At 40.5% G+C, this 24996-nt stretch overlaps 1 long non-coding RNA gene across 1 annotated transcript in view; it reads left to right on the top strand.

Moving 5' to 3' along the window:
• LOC136833752 (uncharacterized) overlaps positions 1–24996 on the top strand; it is a 36305-nt gene that overhangs the window by 10707 nt on the left and 602 nt on the right. Inside the window, exon 2 of the long non-coding RNA XR_010851578.1 lies at positions 11556–11926. This is a non-coding gene — a long non-coding RNA (uncharacterized lncRNA). The remainder of the gene's footprint in view (positions 1–11555; positions 11927–24996) is intronic.

Below are 24996 nucleotides of genomic sequence, written 5' to 3'. Positions count from 1 at the left end.
TCTTTGCTCAAGACCGTTTTTATCCCATGGCCAGGCTTTGGTGTCGTGAGTGTACCTTCTAAGTTCCTGTGAGCATGTCAGATATTAGTTTTTGGCCAAGTACAGTTCCACACATGTTTTCAGTCTGTACGAGGTGCCATCGCATAAGAAGTCAATCCCACTTTGATGTCCACGTCTCCATGGCTGTCAAGTATCGGCAGGGTCGACAACTAGTCCACTTAGTTGTCTGCTAGTCTGCACAATGTTCTTCGAGTTGCTTGGTTGCAGAGACTAACCAAACAGTCCTGTTTTCCATTCTCTGGGCTGTTTGTACGAAGTTCCTGGTTATGTAGGATTCTTCGTTTTTCTTGTCCGCATACAAACTCCAAATGTATTGCAGACCTGTCTCGTGAGACAGAGTCTGCCTGTTCGGGAGTTGTTAGGCTTTGACAGCTTTGGAATAACCCTTCTCTCGAGTCTCCGCCCCTCACAGGGACAAGGAATCATAGCCAGGCTCCGCTGTTTCTACCCCAAGACTGGAATCTTCAGTCAGATCTATGGTGGTATCTGTCAAAATTTAGTCTTTCAGAGGAAGTCCTTCATCACGAGACTAGTCTTAGACTGCTTCTCACCTCTTGTTCTAGTCGAGGAGTCCGCTTGGGGATCTGGGAATTTCTGGGAAGTGTACCTGGGAGAACGGAACCTTCACAATATCACAATATGCCATAGAGCTGAAAGCCTTTTGTGTAAGGCTTCATTCCTTCTTGACCCTCACTCTTTCCTAGACTGCGGTATTCCTCTAGACAAGACCACAGTCCTTACGTTTTTACACTAGCACTTACTCCCAAGTGACGAGAGTTTTATACTATGAATGATTTATGGAGTTTTCTTTCTAGTCCAACAGGAATTTCTGGCAGATGAACTGAGCCATCAGAAACTCACTTTTACTCCCCAGTGGACCTTGATTCCCCTGATCTGTCAAGTTTTATGCTATCTTTAGGGCAGGCCAACCATGACTGCCTGCCACTTTAAAGGAACCTTCTAGCATAGGCAGCGTACACCATTCTGCGAGACCATTCTTACTTGGACTTCTGTGCTTTTCCATCTTTCGACATGGTCAAGGAAAAGCAGGACTTTTTCAGACTCATCAGAATGTTATGACGTCCCTCGTAGCCCCGTTCTGAATTGTAATTTATGGTTCCTGGTTTGCTGCGATTGATTGGTGAACTCTCCCAGAATCCTTCCACCTTTCGTACCCTTTCGAACAATCTCACCTCAAGAGACACCATCAAGGGTTGTTTGCTCCTATGCGTAGAGGCTTTGTGCTGTCGGGATGTTTATCAGGAAGGAGAGGTTTTTTTCAGAGGTGCTACAAAGACATTTGAGTGATACAGACAGGGGTATCGAGCTACTTCTGACTCAGTAATGAGGGAAGCGGCTGCGGTTTACTGGGACAACCCTGTCTTCGGCCAATTTTCTAGTCAGAACCTACCACTTGATGGCAGTAAGCTCTGACAAGAAAATTGGCGGAGGGACACACAACAAAGATGGGGACGAGACGAAAAGTAATATTTATTACAAAATTTTAGCGGTTATTTTTTACACATTTCTGATTTCAGTTTTGGGGTGGTGGAACTGCGCCGCGCCTATCCACATTTTGAAAGATTCTTGGCAAGCACGCATGTTGTGGCAAGAGGTAATATTGTGCTGCATGTACTTCCCACGGGTTACAGGGGACGAAATTTGACCCCTAACCTCTAGTTATCGATGATTTACTATCCTAACCAAGAGAATCCTACTGTACCCCCCTTATATTATATATATAAAAAACACACGTACCTTATTCGAAATCGGAATTGTCGGACCATTCTGGCAAGTCGATTCTTCTTTTGTTTTGGACGACAGGCACTGGCTGTTCCGTTTGTACTGCTTTCATCTTTCTTAAGACTAACTGTTCCTTCCTTACACTGTTCACCCAGACCACTAAAATCGCCTAAAAGGCCACTTTTCATCAAAAACAAACACAGTTCTTTTTCAGCATCACATAATTTAACCAAATCAGTCATAGTGACCGGATTTGCAGTGGCAAATTGAATGTAAACAGATGGGAAGACACCATGCTAACAGTTTGAATTCTGTGCTAGAATGGGGTCGCTTGGTTGGGTTGAGGTCGAACTACTTACCTATGCGGAGAGATATGGTTGTTGCGTGGTTGCCCCAGTAAACCATAAACTACCCTAATGCGGTTTGCTCGTTTACCCTGAGAATTTTTAACTGTGAACGAAGGCCCTTCCATGACCTGGATCCGTTCTCCCTCTCTAAAGAACTTAATGGAAGAGAGGATGGTCTTGACAGCTGGGCATAGTGCTCCGGGCTCCCAGGAGCACCCATCAGCCCAAGTTTTTTCATCACCTGACTTCCATCTCGCCTGGCGCCAACTAAAGCCAGGTGCCAGCTCTACCCCAAGTTCCTAGAAGATGGTGTGGACAGAATATCTTCTGAAACTTCTGTGAGCAGGTACCGGACTTCTTACTCTTCTTGATGACCTCAAGGAGATTGTCGCCCTCTATGATTAAGGGCTACAGGGCTATGCTTGGTTCAGTATTCAAGCATAGGGTCCTAAGCCTGTCTGCAAATCAAGATATTAGCAATCTCATTAAGTCTTTTGAGACTTCTAAAATAGACAATCCTGGTGCACTCTCCTGGAACTTGGACGTCATTTTAAAGTGGCTCTTGAGCTCCTCCTTTGAACCTCTACATTCAGCCTTGTTTAAGTCTCACTAAGAATACTCTCTTCCTGGTAACTGGCTACAGCGAGATGAGTTGGTGAGCTCCAAGCAATCGACAAGAAAGTTGGATCTGTGCAGGGTAACGCAGTATGCTCTATCTTGCTTGGTTTCTTCGCCAAGAACGAGGACGTTTCCCATCCCTGGCCCCAGAGGAAGAGGAGAGACTTCTTTGCCCTGTGAGGGCCTTGCGATACTACCTCCGGAAGACTGAGAAGATCAAGGGTCCCTCGAACAACCTCTGGTGTTCCGTGAGGAACCCTTCACGTCCACTTTCTAAGAATGCTCTCTCTTTTTTCCTGAGGAGTCTGATCTCGGAACCTCATTCTTAGGTTCAAGAGGACATCTTCCCAATCCTGAACATTAAAGCTCGTGAGGTTCAAGCTGTCGCCACTTCTCTTGCTTTTCGATAGAATATGTCCTTGTCTTTGATTGCACACTCAACACCTTGGATGTCTAAATCAGTGTTTGCTTCTCACTACCTTAAGGATGTTGAAGCAGTGTTCGAAAAGTGTAGTATGTTAGGGCCTTTATCCATGGGTGGCATGGTGTTGGGAGAGGAAGCATAGGGGGCTCTCTATCCCACTACTGGGTCCTCACCTTGTTTACCTGGAGTACCCACCAGTTTTATGGTTGGGGTATTGGTTTTTTGGTTTTTAATTGTGGGTGTAGGTGACAACATTAGTTTTTATTCTGGTCCATGCATGGGGCAAGGGCACTTTTTCTGTCTTTGTCAGTCATCGGTGAACTACCATGGCTGCAAAGTACCCACTGAAGTAGGGGCGACTCTTGGCCATCCTGCCACGCCCTCTACAGATTAAGATTAGTGCCAACCAGAGGCAGTAATTACTTGCAGCACCTTTCTTACCAGGTAAGGTACAACAAGCATTGAGCCAATGCTAGCAAACGTCCTAGTTTAAACTCATAATCTTTATTAATGGTTTGGATCAGATTATGTCTATGGCCCACTCTCAGTGTGGAACAATATTTCATGTAGTTGCTTTGTAAGTCACTATATAAAAATGACATTATGATAAAATAAAATGTAAATTTTATATAAGTGACTTACCAAGCAATTACATAGCTGACTCCACATCGAGAGGAGGTAGTTATCATATATATAAAATTTTTATGATAAAATGAAATTTTATATATACTTACCAATTTTAAACATCTGACTTAACTGGGAGTTATATACAGTATATAGCTTAAGTCCCTGACGTCACGGCAGAATTTCAAAACTCGCGGCAATCGCCGACAGGTAGGTCAGGTGGTCCACCCGTGCGCCCTCTATCCAGGTATCTGGAACCACATCAGGTATTCCTCAGATCTTCCCTGCCGCCGTTCCGGTGACATCGTTTGGAATTTCACTCATTCAGCCCGTGTTTTTTCTCAATTTTTGGTGAAGTACACTTTGGCTTTGACTTTCGCTCGTTTTTTGGATTTGCCTTCTTGGATTTTCCTTGACTAGTTAGATTTGGATTTGACACTTGAACTTGTATTTTGATCTCTCTTTGGATTTGCTACCATGTCTGACTCCTCGAGTGTGCGAATGTGTGTTAGGGGGTGTAAGACCCGGCTTGCTAAAGCCTCTTTAGATCCTCATTCAGTATGTATGAAATGTAGGGGCAAGAGGTGAACTAGATGATAGATGCGATGAGTGCTTGGGTCTTTCTGAGAGGGAGTGGATTGAGTATAACTGTTTCGTAAGAAAATTTCTTGAAAGAGACCAGCTTAGAAGAGCCAAGAGTACTATGTCTTGTTCTTCCAAGGGTAGCCAGGATTTCGATAATTCTTTACCCCAAACTAATGAACCTTTTGATCCTTCCCCTGTAGTGGTAGTTCCTGATCCCCCTACTGATTCAGGTAAAGACCCATCTCTCAAGGATATGATGGCAGCCATTCAAGCCATCGGTCAACGTGTTGATTCCCTTTGCTCAAGACAGGAGAAATTATGGTCTAACATGAGAGATCTAAGAAGTGCTAGTGTCAGTGATAAAGTTAATGCAAGTGCAGTGGAGGGTGCGGCCGCTCGTATCTGTCGTGCTCCTAGCCCTAGACCTCTTCCAAGCTCCTGGGAGAAGGAAAGTCGACAGGCGAAGGGAGGCGAGAGATTTTAGTTCTCGAGCGGTCGTCCCCTCGAGCGTGCCTGTAGTCGCTTCCCAGGACGCTCACCCTCGCCATAGGAAAGGCGAGGTTAATATGTGCTCTTCGTCTTCTGACGACGCAGTTCCCAAACGGGGCTGGCGTCGGGCCTACGAGTCTAGACCGCTCAAGAGGAAGCTCCCCTCTGTTGAGGGACGTCGTTTGGAGTCTTCTCAAGCACCGGGTGTAGTCATTGGAGTAGCCCGGAACGCTTCCCTTTCAGTTCTGAAGGTAGTTCTCCTTCCAAGTGTAGACGGATATTGCCAGCCTCAAACAGGACGCCTGGCAGCAAGAAGATGTCGGACGTTTTTCTACCTTCTGTACATGCTCCCCCGCCTCCTTCGAATTGGGACTCATCCCCAGAGCACTCTCCACAACCCGTTCAGTTAGTTGAGGGTTCGTTAGATCTTGCGGCTTCCCCAGTCTGTCCCCAGCAGCAGGAAGCCCCGCAATGGTCTCTGCTGAAAGATAGGCAGCAGAAACTTACCTCCCTCATGCAAGCTTGCCGGCCTGCAGGTATGGGAGAAGTTGTAGGACGCCCTCCTAAAGAAGTTCTCGTCGAACGTTCTACACCTTCGGATAACAAGACTCAAGAGTTAGACGTCAAGGCAACGTTCTACAGACACCAAACGTCCAGAGGCTGGACGCCAGAGCTCTCTTTACGACTGATGACAAGACGCCCTTTGTTTTCTCTTCATGACGCTCCTGCTGCTGGACGCCAGGGACGCCATCAAACGCCAAGATTTAGAGCAAGACTCTTCTGCAGCTTTACACCTAGACGCCAAGCGTCATGATCCTGGACGCCAGGAGTTGCGTGCAGTTGGGCGTCGGGATTCCAAGTGTCAGGACTGTAGTCTTCAAGACGTTCTGATCGAGGATGCTAGTGTTTTGGAAGCAGCAACTAGTAAACAAGACGCCGCTACTTCGGTTTCCGCACGGCGTTCGGAGGAAGCGGAAGGCAACGACGATCTTCCTCCCTCTCCAGATGTTCTCCTTGAGAAAGTTTCCGGACTGAGGAACAAGAATCTCAACTTCCTTCCTCAGACTTGAAGAGGTTGATGAAAGTGTTTACGGAGCTTTTTCCGGACAACTTGCCCAGCCGCCCGCTCTCCTCCTCCTCGAATTCACCCTCAGGAAAACTCCGAAGAAGACCATTTTCACTAAAATGATAATGTCTCTTTCTCCTCCCAGCGAGCATTGAGAGTTTTGGAAGAGTGGATGAGCTCTAAAAAGGATCAAGGACGTACGGGTGTTCTCTTTTTCCTCCAGCTAGACTTGCTTCGAGATCCAGTATTTGGTATGAGACAGGGGAAGCTACTGGCCTGGGAGTTCCTGCCTCTTCCCAGGGTGACGTCTCCTCTAGGTCGACGCTTCTAGAGAAATAGCTACGAGTAAATCCAAGGTCCTCTGGTCTCCTTCGGAGATGGATCACCTCCTTAAAGGAATTTTCAGAGCCTTCGAAGTCTTCAACTTCCTGGACTGGACTCTGGGAGCTTTGGGGAAAAAGACTGAGACTTTGTTAGATGCAGACACCAAGGATCTTATTCATGTCATGTCTTGCATGGACAAGGCCCTCAGAGATGGAGCCAACAAACTGGCAGCTCTCTTCTCTGCGGGAGTATTGAAGAAAAGGGCACATCTCTGCTCTTTCCTCGCCAATGGAGTTACTCCCATCCAAAAGGCGGAACTTCTTTATGCCCCGCTCTCGACACATCTTTTTCCTCAGGAATTAGTGAAGGAGGTGTCCTTAGCTTTAGCTCAAAAAGCAACACAAGACCTTATCACCAAAACTGCTAAGAAAGTTCTACCTTCTAGCTTCACCTCTCAGAAAAGTGGAGGAGAAGCTCCTGCATTTCAGCCCTTTCGAGGAAGAACTCTTAATAGAGGGAACTCAAGATCTACGATCAAAAGATCTACAAGAAGAAACCATAGACAAGGGAGAAGCAGAGTTTGAAGAGGGTCTCCTTCAGACAGCGGTTGGAGCCAGACTAACACACTTCTGGATGGAATGGGAGAGGAGAGGAGCGGACCCTTGGTCCGTTCAATTAATCAAGGAGGGGTACAAGATCCCTCTCCTCAGGAAGCCACCTTTAGCTACAAGGCCGGTAGACCTTTCGCCAATTACCGATCGAAAATCAAAGCTCTTCAGCTCTGCAGCAGCAGTTTGTTCTACTACTTCAGAAACAGGCTATAGAAAAAGTTCTGGATACGGAATCTCCAGGTTTTTACAATCGTTTGTTCCTGGTTCCCAAAAGCTCGGGGGGATGGAGACCGGTGCTAGACGTGAGTGCTCTCAACGTGTTTGTCCAGAAGACAAGCTTCACGATGGAAACAACAAAACTCCGTTCTAGCAGCAGTCAGACAACACGACTGGATGGCGCCCAATCTTCAAGATGCGATTTCCATATTCCCATTCACCCCAGTTCCAGAAAATACCTGAGGTTTATGCACGGGAGAAACCTTCCACGCTTCGAGCCCTGTGTTTCGCATCTAGGAGTGACCGCCCCCCGCAGGTTTTCACGAGACTAATGAAAACGTAGCTGGAATGCTTCACACAAGAGGCATCAGAGTCTCCTATACCTGGACAACTGGCTCCTCAGGGCTCCTTCCTACGCCGATGCCTGGAGGATCTTGACGACTCTTCAGTTATCGGAGAATCTAGGACTCCTTATAAACAAAAAGAAGTCTCAGCTGATCCCATCCCAGGAGATTCAGTACCTTGGGATGAGGATTCAGAGTCAAGCTTTTCGGGCTTTTCCGTCATTATCAAGGACGGAACAAGCTTTAGGAAAACTTCAGAAATTCCTAAGGAGACGAACTTGCTCGGTGAGGGAATGGATGAGTCTGCTGGGGACCCTTTCCTCGCTAGAGCAGTTCGTCTCCTTGGGAAGACTGAACCTTCGTCTGTTACAGTTCCATCTGAATCGGAACTGGGACAAGGAAAAAGAACTAGAAACAAAGTGTATTCCCATTTCACAACCTATAAGACATTACCTGGAATGGTGGAACGATCCCCTAAAACTTCAAGAGGGACTTTCCTTACATCAGAGGAACCCAGACTTAGTGTTGTTCTCCGACGCGTCGGACTCGGGGTGGGGAGCAACACTAGGAAAGATGGAAGTCTCGGGCTCCTGGACAAAAGATCAGTTAGAGTGGCACATCAACCAGAAGGAACTGACTGCTATCCTTCTGGCTCTGATAAAATTCAAATACCTAGTAGAGAGAAAAGTAGTTCATGTCAACTCCGACAACACGACGGCGTTGGCCTACATCAAGAATCAAGGAGGCACTCACTCATACTCTCTCTACGAGACCACCAAAAAACTCCTTCTTTGGGCGAAGGAGAAAGATGTTATTCTGGTTACCCGCTTTATTCAAGGCAAAAAGAATGTGAGGGCAGACATGTTGAGCAGAAGGAATCAGGTTCTGTCGACAGAGTGGATGCTTCACCAGGACGTCTGCAAGAAACTGTGGAATCTTTGGGGCCGACCTTGCATAGACCTCTTCGCCACAGCTCAAACGAGAAAGTTGGAAGCTTACTGTTCTCCCATTCCAGATCCCGGCTATATGACATAGACGCTTTCCGGCTGGATTGGTCCAACTTGGACGTGTATGCGTTACCCCCTTCAAAGTCATTCACAGAGTTTCGTAGAAGTTCGTAACTCACTAGGGACCAGGATGACACTAGTAGTTCCTTACTGGCCTACAAAGGAATGGTTCACAGAGGTACTGGAATGGATGGTGGACACCCCGAGAAGACTACCTTTCAGAGTAGATCTACTCAAACAACCCCACTTGGAAAGATATCACCAAAACCTCCAAGTTCTACAGATGACTGCCTTCAGACTATCAAGAAACTTGCAAGAGCTAAAGGCTTTTCGAAGGCGGCAGCTGACACAATTGCAAGAGCAAGGAGGTCCTCAACTATCAAGGTTTATCAATCCAAGTGGGAAGTATTTAGAAGATGGTGCAGAAAAAATTCGGTTTCCTCTTCCAGTACCTCTGTGACTCAAATAGCAGACTTCCTTCTCTTCCTTAAAAGGGAGCTTAATTTTTCTATTTCCACTATTAAGGGATATAGAAGTATGTTATCTACTGTGTTTAGACACAGAAACTTAGACCTTTCCAACAATAAGGATCTCCAGGACATTATCAGATCCTTCGAGACCATCAAAGAGAAAGGCCGGGATTCACCAGCTTGGAACTTAGATGTCGTTTTGAACTTCCTCATGGGAAATAGATTCGAGCCCTTATATAAGGCATCTTTTAAGGATCTTACCCTAAAAACTCTATTTCTGATCAGTTTAGCCACTGCTAAAAGGGTAAGTGAGGTTCATGCCTTCAGCAAGTCCGTGGGCTTTAGACAAGGCAATGCGATTTGCTCTTTGCAACTTGGGTTTCTCGCTAAGAACGAGATTCCCTCTCGACCCTGGCCTAAAACGTTCGAGATCCCAAACCTGTCGGATATTACAGGGAAAGAGATTGAGAGACTCCTATGCCCAGTAAGAGCTCTGAAGACATACCTGGAGAGGACTAAGGACTTACGAGGTAAGTCAGAAGCACTATGGTGTTCAGTCAAGAAACCCTCGTTACCCATGTCTAAAAATGCGTTATCGTACTTTATCAGGCTTTTGATAAGAGAGGCTCATTCTGAATTTAATGAAACTAATCTACAGATTCTTAAGGTTAAGACGCACGAGGTTAGGGCAGTAGCAACCTCTGTGGCTTTTAAACAGAATAGATCCTTACAAAGTATTTTAGACGCGACTTTCTGGAGAAGCAAGTCAGTGTTCGCTGCGCATTACCTCAAACAGGTTCAGACTGTATATGAAGACCGTTACACTCTCGGCCCATTTGTAGCGGCTAATTCAGTAGTGGGTGAAGGATCTACCCCTGCTATACCTTAAACCTATACCCTTTTTTCTTTTTCTTGAAATGAAGGAATTTTATTATGGTTGTTTGCGAAGGCTGGACGCAGTCTTCCGCAATCATTAGCATATGTGTTGTTTTTTGTTAGTTGGTTGCGTTTGTTGGTCAGGTGGTCTTTTTTGTTCCTTACTAGCGACCGAACAAATGGGCATTTCTTTTCAAGGAGGTCTAGTCACATAGAGGTTATACACCGGTTGACAGCCCCTAGAGATTTTCAGCCCCCTGGGCGGATCGCTGGATCTCTTAAGGAATGCAGACAGAATGAGGCAGGAAAACTTCGAAATTTGCTTCCTTAACAGGTAGGAACCTTGAGTTGGTTTTACAATTTTTAATTTTGTCAATTCCAACGATACTGGCTGTCTCTGACCCTCCACCAAAGGTGTCAATCAGCTATATATATAACTACCAGTTAAGTCAGATGTTTAAAAATGATATTTTCATAATAAAATAAATTTTTGAACATACTTACCTGGTAGTTATATATAATTTAATTCCCACCCTCCTCCCCTCTAGAGACAAGAGGCATGGAAGATCTGAGGAATACCTGATGTGGTTCCAGATACCTGGATAGAGGGCGCACGGGTGGACCACCTGACCTACCTGTCGGCGATTGCCGCGAGTTTTGAAATTCTGCCGTGACGTCAGGGACTTAAGCTATATATATAACTACCATATAAGTATGTTCAAAAATTTATTTTATTATGAAAATATCATGTAGTTACATAATCATAACCCTCCCTCCTTCCCCACAGATGGACATCGGGGCTCAAACGAATTGAAATTTCTTGCTGAGTTGTACCTGTCAGTCCCGATAACTAGTGGGAGGGACCCTTTCACCTACACTAGCGAGGTGGAGCCACCGCAAAATTTGAATTTTTGGACTGTTTTATCATAAAAATTTTGTTTTTATATATACTTATCAAATAATTACAAATCAAAGCCCTCCCTCCTTTCCTCATATGGAAAGGACAAAAACAATTGAGCTCTCTGTTGAAGTTGGTCATCTCTTACCCTTAAAGTGGGTGGGGTCTAGTCACCTACACCGACACTAGCGCTACCCTGAATTCCAAAATTTTTAAGCTGCTGGCAGTGAAACTATATATAAAACTATATATAAAACCTTATTTTATCATAAAAATGTCACTTTTATTCTCTCTCCAATGCATACTGGTTCTTTCAGCCTTCACCAGATAATGAAACCAAACTCATTACTTCACACCCAGAAGTCTAGCTGTTGTAACATCTCATATATTCAGCAACCTAGAGCAGGTGTGGGACACCTTCCTCTGCTCCTCCAGACCAGGAAGGTACCTCCCAGATTCCCCCCTCCAGTGGATGTCTTCTATCTAAAGAAGGAAGGTTTGTATTTGTGTGGGAACAAATAGCATATTTTTAAGGTAATTTGTGTTCACCGTAACTAACAGCCCACCTCAGCCACCCCTCACTTTGGTACCTGGCCTGGAAGGGAAAATGGAGTACATACTGACAGGTGGGCAGGCTTCCCCCATCTGTTGATAGTTAACAACCAGGTCTGAAAGTAAAATGGCCAGCCATTCCAGCTTGCTCTTGCAAGCTAAATCCCTATGGAAAGAACTTTGTTTGTATGTTAGGAAAAATACCAATTACTAAAAAAAAATTGTTATATTTATAGATAGAACAGTAAATTCAGTTTTATCTTTTTATATATAATGTGAAGTAATTTTTTATTTTTTACAGGGCATCCAGCTACTACATAAGAAGATACTGATTTTATCATCCATATGAAGCTGCTGTTCTCTTTTTTGCATGGCTCTAATTTGAAATTTGTACGGACACTGCATTATGTCTGTCAGCCACTAACTAATGCATCTCAAGTAAGAAATCAAAATGGATTGACATATGATAGTGTGAGGTCCAGAGTTCACTCAAAGCAACAGGCTTATCATCGCACCCAGTCTCCAATATGTTGTTTGCTACATATCTCTGTGCATGCTAGGTATGTTGAAGAAATCTGCAGTGACAACATGGTTCGCGTCCTTAATGTTGCTGAGAAAAATGATGCTGCCAAGAGTTTGGCAGATATCATGTCTCGAGGAGGCTATGTCAGGGTAAGTCCATTTAGAACAGATTTTATGTCTTTAACATTTGCATTTCATGTATTTTAAATGAGTGGCATTAGCAAGATCAGTGATTCAAAGCTGGCTATCCTCCACCAATTAAATGTGCTGTGAATGGTTACCAACAACTGTTGGGAGCCAAAGATGGGCCATAAAAGAGCCCTACTGCATTATCCCACTGCTTAGTATTCATATTACAGTACTCTGCATTCCCTAATGTGCCAATCGATGGTATGTGACTGACTTTTACTTTGAAAGGATGCTACATCTTTAGACTTGTTCACACACAGCAGCAGATGTTATGCAGGAAGTGACAAACTTTAATAGTAGAAGTAAATGAGCTGTGCAATTTAACTCATAAATTTCCCTATTTTAACTTCACACCTATATTTCATGTTGTACTAATTCCCAGGAACGTTAATCTACTTTAGAAGAAAAAAGAACTGGACATGATAATTTGGTGCATGCACATAAGGTTCCTTAGATTCCAATTGACCGAGTCAGTTCCGGCTCCAGGGATTATTGTACTTTTGGAACCTTCAGGATTACTGATTTCTGTATTCCTCTGTATTTTATTTTATTTTTAATTTTTGAAATTAAACTTATGTCTTTATTATGATAGCTTTATTTCTCACATCAGGCAGGAGGACGATAGAGTGTGAAAAGTAAAAAATTAGTGGGATAGTTTAGTTGTTCATACACATATACAAACCTTCGGTCTTTACATAAGGGGATTTACTGTCAGCACAAGCTGGAGCCAGCAGTTTAACTAAAAACAAGGTGAATATTAGTAGTTAGCTACCGATGGTAGGGGAGGAATCCCCGCCATCCATTTGGTACACATTCACTTTACCTTTTGGCAGCATCTGAGACAGATGTGCCTCTTCTGCTGCCTGCCGTTTGACTTAATTCTTAATTCTTTTCGTTTTTTCATATAATTTTTGTCATGAGATATTTTTCCTCTTTTGAAATAATGCAGCGAGTTCTATTTTGTTACAATTTGTTATTTTCCCCTATTCATGTGAAGCTTTCATAGTGGATGGATCGCTTTTCAGAGAATGTTTCCCGCCACAACAATTGGAAGGACGGTTGGCTGACATCCATGGCACATCTGTAACAGCCCCTCCCCATTCATGAGGTTGTGATCAAGATCATCAACACCTCCATTGCACTGCTGGGGAGTGCTTCCGCTCTACCTTTCAAGAAGAGTCCTCTGGTGAACAAGATCACCCTTCCGAGAACGATTCTACCTCTGTGGTCAGGCAAATGGCATCAACGTTGCTTCCATGAACATCATTGATGGGACTTCTGTGAACGTCTGGCACACAGCACCCATCCATGTTTGTGTGGATAGTGGGCACGTCTTGTATCCTCCCCAACTCACGTCAGTGATTTTGTAGCAATCACGTCCAAGTGAAACTGTGTTCATCCAAAGGGACTTCGACAGCAATCTCCCTAGAGCGGTGAATGTCTTTTTCTGGTACGACTACGTCTGAATGAACCGGATCGTTCTCCCAGACCCTTATGACCATCATCAAATGAGTGACATTCTTTCACAACCATGTTCATCCACTGATACTTCGACGTTACTACATACGGGTAGGATAGGAAATTTGATTTATTTCTTCCTATGTAACTCTGGTTGTACCTACATGTATACACATCCTTGGTTTTTACATATGGGAAAGTAATGCCATATGTAAAGGTCTAATTGTTCCAACTCAACCTCGGTATTAGAATCTCTTCCAGAGACGGGATGATTTTAGTCTCGACAGCACAGGTTTCTTCGGATCCCAGTATGTTTCTGACTTCCTTGAGAGCAGGCAGTCGCATTGTCTTATTCAGGTGCTTTTCATAGATGAAGACGTAGGCCATGGCCACGAGAATGTGAACTGGTGGCCCTACGGGAGATGACCTCATGTCTGAGGGAAGCTTCAGCTGACCTCGTCTGGTCGAGATCGTTCCTGTCATCTTGTCCGAGGGCAGTTTCGGCTGCCCTTGCCTGACCGAGATCGTTCCCAACATATGAGGGATGACCCCCAGCGGCGTTCACATGACTGGAACCACTTCCCTCATAACAGCTTTTTTCACAGCCGTGTTATATGACCATTCTTCGCGACCCGTGTAATGTTGTCTCCTCTTTCCACAGGTCGTCCGTGGCCGTCATCTACAGGCTCAAATGTATTCTACATCTCCCTCTCTGATTCCCTCAACCTCTCTCAATGACTCAGTTGTAATGTCAACTGGAGTTGTTCGAAGTTTTTATATCAAGTGTTTGAGACTCGTCAGTATGGATCCATTTAGGGGGTATACAGGGAACCAAGTGTGTGCCAGGTAGAAATATCAGAGCTAGGATTGATCCTCTTCTTTTTTAAGTCACCCTCAGAACGATACGTTCTGAAATTGGTCATAGCCACTGGCCATTGTACAAACCAAGTTTTGCAATAGATTCGAGAGGTGCCAATGATTTCTCTGGTCCCTTTGGATCATAGAAACATGGAAGGTGTCCCATTCAAACTCCTTCCTTTTCTGAAAAAGAAGCAAGGTTAAGAAGTAGGAATAAGATGCCAGGACTGCTTTCCTCCCAACGTGCAGCTGCCAGTGGGGAGTGCAATTAGACTTAAGGATCATTTTACGATGACTGAAATCTGGGTAGTTGATGTCCTTCAGTATGATATCAACTTCGCTTTGAGTTCCTACCACTCCTCATTAGCCATCTGGTCCACGTCCACAAGTTCGTTCTGGCTTGTTAAAGTCTCCCCTTTTGGGAAAGTTAAAGCTTATGCTGTATGAATACATTGTGGAAATTGTACAATCAGGTTCCCGATTTCTACAACTGTCCCTCTGTTATGGAGAAGGTGACTGGTAATTAGAAATCAGTCTAGATATTTTCTTCCTTGACACATTTCAGCAGCCTTGGGTCAAGACAGAAACAACACGCTCAGTACTTCCAACCTTCAAGGAGTCAGACTTGATTCCTTTGTTGAGTTTGAAGGACGAGTGTTTCTGAATACTTACCCATCATCCCTTCCGCATGTTCATCTGCTTCATTTTTGGGGAGACTTTGTACCTCTTCAGAGCAGATGGCTCTATGCCTATCTCTGTTGTATGCTTCCAAGCTTTTCATTTGACTCTTCACCTAGGCTTCGACTGTGGCATGTTCGTGAAGGTATGTCTCCAGATGTTTAAGCATCTGCAGGACAGGACAGACTTCTCAGATTTTGTCACAGCCTGAGAGTTGCATGTTCCAGAGAAGTCCGATCTCACCCAAGCAAGAAAAAGTATCTGCAAGGCTAACAGATACAGCAACAAGGTTTTCCTTGTCTCGGCAGGGGCAACCAGCTCAGCAATTACAAACTCTGCTTAGTCACTTGTCGTCAGCGGGAAGGCTGGTTCTTCATGGGCAGTTTCTCCTCCTTCCTTCACTTCACGCAGATTAAAGGGGTCCTGGTCTTCGACAAATGTCTCCCAGGCTTAGTGTAATGGTTAGATGACAAGTATCTCCTTGGAGTGTTGTTCAGTGTTTCCCCTCCAGAGATACGTAGTGCCTCAAGGCAGTCACCTGCACTTCAAGAGGTTAGGTTGGGTACTTAACCTAATCTAGCCTAGCCTAACTAATCCTAGTCTAACCTGACCTAACCTGCACTTCAGTATCCTGGAACTTCATGCCTCATGGAATCAACCAGAAGGCAGTCACCTGCACTTCAAGGGGGCTGGGTTGGGTACTTAACCCAACCTTGTTTAGCCTTAACTAAACCTAGCCTAGCCTGACCTAATCTGCACCTCAGCATCCTGAATCTTAGCTCTTCAAGCCTCAGAATCCGAGGATAGGATCCTGTTGTTAAAGAATGGTACCACGGTAGTTCCATAGTCAGGATGTTGCCCATAGTTTCTTAGACTCCTTTTCCTTGGGTTCATGTAGCCTACCCAGCTCATGAGGACAGGTGGTTTCTAAGGGACGATTAGCAAGCTGTCACATGCTGGATAGGACTCTTAGCATTCTGGCCAGTTTGCCCATAACATGATTTGGGTGGGGATGGTTGTATTCTTGTAATACTCTAAGTCCTAGCAAGCAGGTTTGGCTTACACTTGGGCCACTCTAATCATGCTGTGCCATCCCCTGTGGGGTAGGGTAGAGAGCAGACGTTTAGGAGTCGGTTCTCATTTGTGCCATTGGTGGAAGAATGAACTTCATGAAAGGCTGATGATATCTTTTTTAGGTTTTCAGGTTTATTTAATTTTTTTTATACTTAAATCTTTATGTCTAGTAGTTTTAAAGGTTCAAATACCCTTGGACCCTTTCATGGTAATGACTCGGAACACAGTTGACAGCCACTGGAACTTCCTCTTGATAACCTTTCTCTGGAAAAGTCAAATAAAAATCCTAATTTAGTTACACTGGAACACTATGCTCCAGTGCAAAGCAAACCAAAATAAAAACAGATGTCTTGACCCAACCTTGACTCACTTCGACTCCCTCTTTGGAAGTGGAAGTTGGTCAAGATTCCTGACCTTAAAAACAGAGAAGAAAATATCAGCATTGAAATTAGAAAACTTCCTGTTGAATTGACATTCAACTACTGAAATGTCATTCAGACAAATAAAAGATCAGATGTGGTTGATAGAAACCACAACAAAAAATTGGTCAGAAAATTGCTTGACTATAAAAAATATTGGTAATATAAAGGTACATATAAAAAACCATGACAATATGAACAGTGTACAGGGTACCATAGTACTCCCAGATAATGATGAAGAACCAATAGAAAAGAATATATTGCAGGATTCCCGTAAAAAAAGGTACAGCAATGTACAAGATTGCGAAATATGCAACATAGCCAGTAGACAGAGTAATGGAAAAACAGTGAGAATAGCAAAGATAGCATTTGAAGGCTGTGAATTACCCTTAAAAATTAAAGCCATGGGCTAAAGCGGAAAACCGAGACCGGATGTTCCAAAACCGCTACAGTGCCAAAACTGTAGTATGTATGGACATACAAGGAAAAAATTGCTGAAGTACATCTTTAAATGCGTATTGTGGATCTGACAAACATACCACATAGTGGAGGTGTGGTGAACTGAAATGTGTGAACTGTGGACAGAATCACCATGCAAGATCTAAGGAGTGTATATATATATATATATATACAATACAGAATTAAAATTACTTCAGGAAAGAATGGGAAAGCCTATAAAAGAAGCCAAATCAGAATTAAAAGTTAAAGGAATGCATGATCCCACTAGGAAATAAATGTTTTCCTCTACAATAAGGTCAAACATCGAAACAAGAATGGAAATAGGTAAGAGTAACAAAACCCTGATACATAAATCCCAAGGAAAAATAACCACTTTGCAAGAAGAAACTAATACGGCAAAAAATCAAGAAACATATACAAATATTTGTTCAAATTCACTTGAAATATTAACAGATATGGAAGCACAAGAAGATAATACAAGTACCACAGAAATATTAGAAGAAAGTTATGATGAATTAGAAGCTAAAGAAAAAAAAGAGGCCTTTAGAGAGAGAACTCCACCCAAGAACAACAAAAAACCGACCATTATTAGAGATACATCAATTAAACTAAAGTCGGGATACCCAAAGAAAGAACATAAACCAAAAACGATAAGAATATACCTTTTTCTCATAAAATAATAATAAAAACCAATGGAAACAGATACCCATAACATCAAAGAAATTGTAGAGGAGCAAACCATTGACAAGAATGTGATGTGATGGGAGAAGAGATTACTCCATCACCGATAATTGGTGAAACAAGAGTAAACAAAAAAAGACACATGCGTATGCAAAGAATGTTTCATTGAACTGTGCAACAAAAACAAAAGCATAACAAAAGACAGTTTAACAAACTATACAAAATTTTAAAAGATACACAGATAAAGAAACTACTAGTTTAGACACTCATGAAAAGGGCTGCATGTGCATAGGACACTGAATATCTTATAAAGAAAAACATAAATGTCATAAATATAATTTTAGAGAAAATGCAAATTGATGATCCTCAAAAAGAAAATAACACTTAAACACACTAACGTAATATTTTCAATAATTATATTCTACAGACCAGATTACATTTGGGAGAAATACAATGATTACTAAGGGAATATGAACCAATGATATTATGTTTACAACATGTCAACAAAACAAGATCAACAGTAGGTAAATATACCTTAGTATCTACATCTAGAGAGGAAGAAGGAAATTTAGGTACTGCTATATATGCACATAACAAAGTATGTTATGACAGAGTACCTGTAAACTTTACTGACTTGCAAATATCAAGTGTTAAAATACAAATAAAAAACGATAATTATATAATTTATAATTTATACAACCAACCTAATGAAAATTACGACACTGATAAACTTAAAGATTTACTTAACAATACGGTACCAAGGAACCTACGTTAATAGTAGGTGATTTTAATTGAACAAACTCAAATAGAACAGGGTAAAATAGAAGAGTTCATGCATTTAAACGACGTGCTGTATAAATGATAATGAAAATAGCACATATCTTTTAAAAACACATGGAACATTTCCCTCAGTAGACTTAACTCTATATACAACAAGTATAGTTGACAGATTAGATTGGAATACAGTTGATGACTTGCACACCAGTGATCTCCCAGTATTAATTTCATTATTACAAAATAATCCTGCAAAACATGTCCCTCACTATAACATTTATAAAGCAGATTGGGAGCGATATGAAATGCACACTAGAAATATCCCACTATTTGAATATTTAAAAGACCATAATGAAACTAAATTTCTTGTTGATTTCATTAAAAATGCTGCTGATAAAGCAATACCAAACTCAGAACCCTAACCAACAAAACACAAATTTGCATGGTGGTCGGATAACCTAACAGAATTAATAAATATAAAACACTCGAGAGGGAGACGATGAGATAATTTGAATAGAAGTTCAGTAAAATAAATAAAACATTACCGATATTAGAAGGAACTTTACAAAAAATAACTATATTATTACTAGAAATTGATACATTAAAACCTCTATACAACAAAATATCTGCAAAATTTAAAAAAGAAGTAATTAAGGGAAGAATCATTTCATGGAGGAAATACATATGAGATCTCTCTAATACTCCCATACAAAAAATATGGGAAAAATTCAAGGAAATAAATGGTACCCATGTTAAACCACCTAGACATGCCATATTAAAAGATGGGAAAAGAGCACTTGATCCAAAAGAATTAAGCAATATAATCGGTGAAAATTTAGCAAATGTAAGTAGTGAGAAACATTTAGATGAAAACTTCTGTACAAAGAAAAATAAAATAGAATTAATAACAATAAATTTTGAAACAATAGAAGATATATATTATAATAGAAAATTTAATGTCATGGGATAGAATATGGTCTCTCGAACAACAGTAAATCTGCTCCTAGAGATGGCAATATTTGTTTTGAGATGATCTGCCACTTAGCACCTTTGGCAAAGTCATACTTTTGAGTTTTATAATCATTTATGGCTTTGAAATTTATTTCCAGATGAATGGTGTAAAGCTATAATAATACTTATCCCCAAACCTGGAAAGGATCCCAGTAATGTAAATAATTACAGACCAATTTCTTTAACTAGCTGCTAATTCAGATTGTTAGAGAAAATGGTAAATGCTCGACTAACATGGCACAGTCAAGAAAAAAAATTTTGACTCCCACTCAGTTTGGGTCATAGTGTAACATATCTACATTAGATTCTCTCTCTAACTTAGAAGACCATATACGTAGAGGTTTTGAATGAAAACAAATTACTGTAGCTGTCTTTTTTGACATTGAAAAAGCATACAATATTACATGGAAGTATGCTATATTAAAAACTTTACAAAACAACAACATCCGTGGGCATTTAGCAAGGTTTATCCAAGACTTTTTGACAAATTGTAGTTTTCAGGTGAGAATTGATGATGTTCTGTCTAGAACATTTCCACTTGAAAATTGTGTTCCATAGGGAATCGTCCTTAGTGGCACACTGTTTACTGTAGCAATTAATGATATCAGTAATAATTAGCAATTAATGAAATCAGTAACAATCTACGTATTGGCATTAAAGTAACCTGTAGATGGATGATTTTGCCATATATTATTCAGTATCTCGAATAAAACATGCAGAATGAATAATTAATAAAAGCATAGTAAAAGTAGATGAATAGGCCTCATCTGTAGGCTTTAAATTTTCCATAGATAAAACTCAAGCAATCATGTTTTATAAGAATAAAAAGAGGAAAAAGGTGAAGAAATAGATTTAAAAATCAGAAACCATAGTATACCAATTGGGGGCAGCAAATTTTTGGGATTAGTATTCGATACTCACTTCAACTGGAAAGCCCACATAACATTCGTAAAATCAAAATGTGAAAGAGCATTAAATCTAATTAAAAACTATCGAACGCTACTTGGGGAGCCGATAGACATACCCTTACTATACTGTATAAAGCAACAGTTCTGTCTATCATTGATTATGGAAGCAAAGTATATGGCTCAGCATTGGACGCAGTGCTGAAAATGTTAGACCCTGTTCACAATGAAGGCCTTAGAATATGCTCAGGAGCCTTTAGATCATCACCAAAATCATCTTTACAAGTTGAATGTAGTGAACCACCTCTGTCTCTCCATAGAGAGTTAGTAACAATGAAAAGTGCTCTTAAGAATTCAGACAAATGATTCTCCAATAAAAAATTATTTGAATTAAGAGATGTATTTACAAATAACCATCCTCCATCTTTCCGAATTAGAGCTAGAAGATTGTTTGAGTCACTTGAATATAAATATACAAGTGCCTTTAATAGTGAAATTACCTCCTCCCTTGATAGTGAATAAAATGAAAATTTGTAAACCTGAAATATTTATCAAAAAGTTACTCATATACACTAGAACACCATAGACAACATGCAATAGAGCATACAAGCCAAAAAGGTCCACGCTATGTATACAAATCGATCTTAGTCAGAGCACGGAGTAGGATATGCTGCAGTGTCCCAAGACAAAACTTATCAATTCTCTCTACCCAATATGTAATGCTTCAGTATTCACAGCAGAATTGTGTGCAATTTCATCAGCTATAAAAATAATTAAAGAAACATCATTCAATAATTTTGTGATTTTTAGTGACTCAAGAAGTGCTATAGAAGCTATTCAGAGTTACAAATAAAAAAATAATATTGCACAGCAAATTAAATTATTTCTCTATAACATTGATGATAATGGAAAAAATATCGAAATATGTTGGATCCCTGTCCATGTATTGATCAAAGGAAATGAAGAGGCAGATAAAGCAGCCAAAGAGGCAACCCACATGACGAGATCAAACGTGAATATCCCTGTTACTGATTATGTAACACACGTAAAGGCAGGTGTCATAAATAAATGGCAATATATATGAAATGAAGAACCAGAAAATAATAAATTAAAACAAAACTTAATGTTGAAAAATGGAGTTCATCATATCAGAGAGAGAGACATGCACAAGTAATTCAAACACGTCTCGGAATAGGCCATACTTGTCTGACACATGGACACTTAAACCTTAAACGCCGACTGGACGTATCGTACATCGACTAAAATTGTCTGTTGGGTGCCGAGTGGATGTACCGTCACGACCGACTACAAAAATTTCAACCTTTGGTCAACTTTTGACTCGACCGAAATGGTCGAAAAACGCAATTGTAAGCTAAAACTCTTACATTCTAGTAATATTCAATCATTTTCTCTAGCACAATATTTCGATTTATGGTGAATTTTTGAAAATTTTTCGTTATGTCCGCTGCAACTCAGCCGAAAATTTCAGAAATTCTTTCGTCATTTTGTTGTAATGTTTGCACCAGTTTATATTAGTCGTTACGTAAAGTTTTATATATGGAAATGTGTGCAGTTTCATGTACAATACAACAGAAAATAACTCATGGTTGTAGCTTCTATCAGTTTTGAAATATTTCCATATAAATCACGATAAGTGCCAAAATTTCAACCTTCGGTCAACTTTAATTCGACCGAAATGGTCGAAAAACGCAATTGTAAGCTAAAACTCTTAATTCTAGTAATATTCAGTCATGTACCTTCATTTTGCAACAAATTGGAAGTCTCTAGCACAATATTTCGATTTATGGTGAATTTTTGAAAAACTTTTCCTTTACATCCGCTACAGTAACTCTGCCGAACATCTCAGAAATTCTTTTCATCAATTTGTCGAATGTTTGCACGTTTTATTTTAGTCGTTACATAAAGTTTTATATATGGAAATGTGCACAATTTCATGTAGAATACAACAAAAATAACGCATGGTTGTAGCTTTATCAGTTTTGAAATATTTTCATATAAATCACGATAAATAGAAAAATTCTACTTTCGGTCAACTTTAACTCAACCGAAATGGTCGAAAACTGCAATTGTAAGCTAAAACACTTACAGTCTAGTAATATTCAATCAATTACTTTCATTTTGCAACAAACGGGAAGTCTCTAGCACAATATTTCGATTTATGGTGAATTTTGAAAAAACTTTTTTTACGTCCATGTATACTTAAATTCATGCATCATTTTGTGATATTTTCTCTGTGTTGCTTTGATCATTTTACAATTTGTTATATACCAAAATCATTGCAATTTAGTGTACAATACAAAGAAAAAAAAAATAACCTGTTAGCTTTAACCATTTTGCTCACAGCGCGATTTGTATACAATTATATATGAAATTTTTTTCACGGTGTCATATATTTCAATATTTATATATGATAATGGTATTTTTTTTATTTCTGATGGTTGCATACTAAACTTCAGGCAATGACAAAAAAAGGAACCAAAAATGAACTCTTAATCTTAAAAACTAAGCGTGCTGTGATTTTTTGAAAAAACATTTTTTTCTGCTTCTGTGCTAACTCCCGAACGCTTGCGGCATACATACAGACACTTTTGTAAATAGAGACTCAGCGTTAGAGGGTTAATGAGCAGCCCACGTGGCCCGGCTCCCGAGTGCTCGGAGTGCAAGATGATAGTAATGGTCAGACATGTGTTGTGAGAGTGTCCAAAGTATGACCAACAGTGACTGTCAACTTTTGGAAATAAATCAGTGAAGGAAATTTTATCAGAATCTTTTACATTTTCAGTCTTTCTGATTTTGATGTACATGAGGAACTGTGATTTAATTAATAAAATATACAAATAAGTAAATAATAGAAGCACGAAAACATTTATAGCGTTTGACGAATTTAAAAAAAACAGTTTTAAGATGTTACTTAATTTATTCAGAATTTTAATACAGTGAACCCCTCAGATTCGCGGGGATGCGTCCCCACCCCCACCCACCCGAATAGGTCAAATCCATGAATGCTTAAAACCCATCTAAAAGCACTTAGAACTGCCCATTTTGATAGCTTAAACCAAGAAAACCCTGTAAAAATGCTTATACCTGAGTATTTTTATAGTTTTATCACAAAAAGTGCATTTATTCATGAAAATTATATGAAAATACAGTAATTAGTGAATATTTCTCAGTGAAAAATACCGCGATTGGGCGAATTTTCCGCGAATGATGGCTAGATATGTTCCACAGAGAAACCCGCAAATACGTGAGTTCGCGAACCATGAGAACGCGAATACGGGGGCTTTACTGTATACCTTTCTAGTGTGTATGTAAGTAAGCATGAGTAAATGTATTTATTGTATGTATGTGTTCCAGTATGAAAGCATGTGCCTATGTGCCGTTTTTAATTTCATTTTAATTCTTTCATCATCATACTGAATGACCTATCGGGTCCCAGTGCTTGGCCTGAGGCCTGGACCTGGTATTTTATTCTAATTCTTCTGGCCAGCCCTGTGAGAATTGAAAGTCAGCTCAGTGGTCTGGTTAACTACATTAATAATAATAAATGGCAGTTGAACATCACACATGCTTAACAGGTCAGAGATTGCTCAGAATCCTCCCACCAAGAAGTAAGTCTCCTCTGTGTAAAGACCGAAGGTTTGTATACTTGTAGGAACAAATGACAAATTTTTAAGTAATTTGTATTTTTCCTAACATACAAACCTGAGGTCTTTACATAAATGGCCCACCTCTAGCCACCCCTCATTCTGCTTCCTGGGCCAAAAGGTAAAGTGAATGCATACCAACTGGATGGCATGGATTCCTCCAACTACTGCACTGGTAGCCAACTACCAATATCCATCTTGTTTTTTTTTAAACGGTTTCCAGCTTGGCGCTGAAAGATAAATCCTTGTGTAAAGACCTCAGGTTTGTATACCTAGGAAAAATACAAATTACTGAAAAATTTATTATTTTGAACCCTCTGCTGTATTGACACCCTTTTGGGCATTTCTAGTATCTATAGTTTTCCATTCTCAAAAGATGAACTAACATCATATGCTACTCCAGAATTTGAAAATAATGCAGTGATTTTTAAATGTTTACATATAGAAAGATTTTTAGCATGAGGGACACAGAGGTTCAAATCTTTTAAAATTTGTACATATTCATTTTTGTGTTCTATCTCCATCCCTTTATGAACAATAGTGGCTACAGAGAAACAAATATAAATGGTTTTCTGGGTTTACAAATATTTAGAAATAAATTTATGTGCAGATAACTTTCAGGATTATGTTTAATTTCCTTTTCAGTCTCTAAATAGTGGCTTTGTTAATATTCAAAAAGTACTGTATGTATTCAAGGAGAGTTTAAATGACTGGCATATCAAATATCTTTCATTCTTTACCACCTTGTAATTTCATAGGTTCCGGCAAAGCACAGAGGATAAGAATAAGTGATCTTTTTTTTATTTTGTGCCTGGAAACGATAAGGTCAGTTTGAAACCATTTTCCCAGATTCATTGATTTTAATCTAATTAAAGTCATTTGATCCATCTGATTTTGATGTGGAATGATACATGAGTAGCTTAAATATTTCTGGTGAATCACAAGTTTATACTGTATATGTGTATCAATTTATTGTGTTTTTTTGTCTTTTTATCTTAAAGGCCTGTTTCAATTTTCTTACAAAGTATACATCCTCTTCCCTAATGTGT

The sequence above is a fragment of the Macrobrachium rosenbergii genome, chromosome 52 (assembly GCF_040412425.1).
Source record: "Macrobrachium rosenbergii isolate ZJJX-2024 chromosome 52, ASM4041242v1, whole genome shotgun sequence".
NCBI lineage: Eukaryota > Metazoa > Arthropoda > Malacostraca > Decapoda > Palaemonidae > Macrobrachium > Macrobrachium rosenbergii.
The sequence above is the reverse complement of the archived record's forward strand: the minus strand, read 5'-3'. Positions and strand labels throughout refer to the sequence as shown.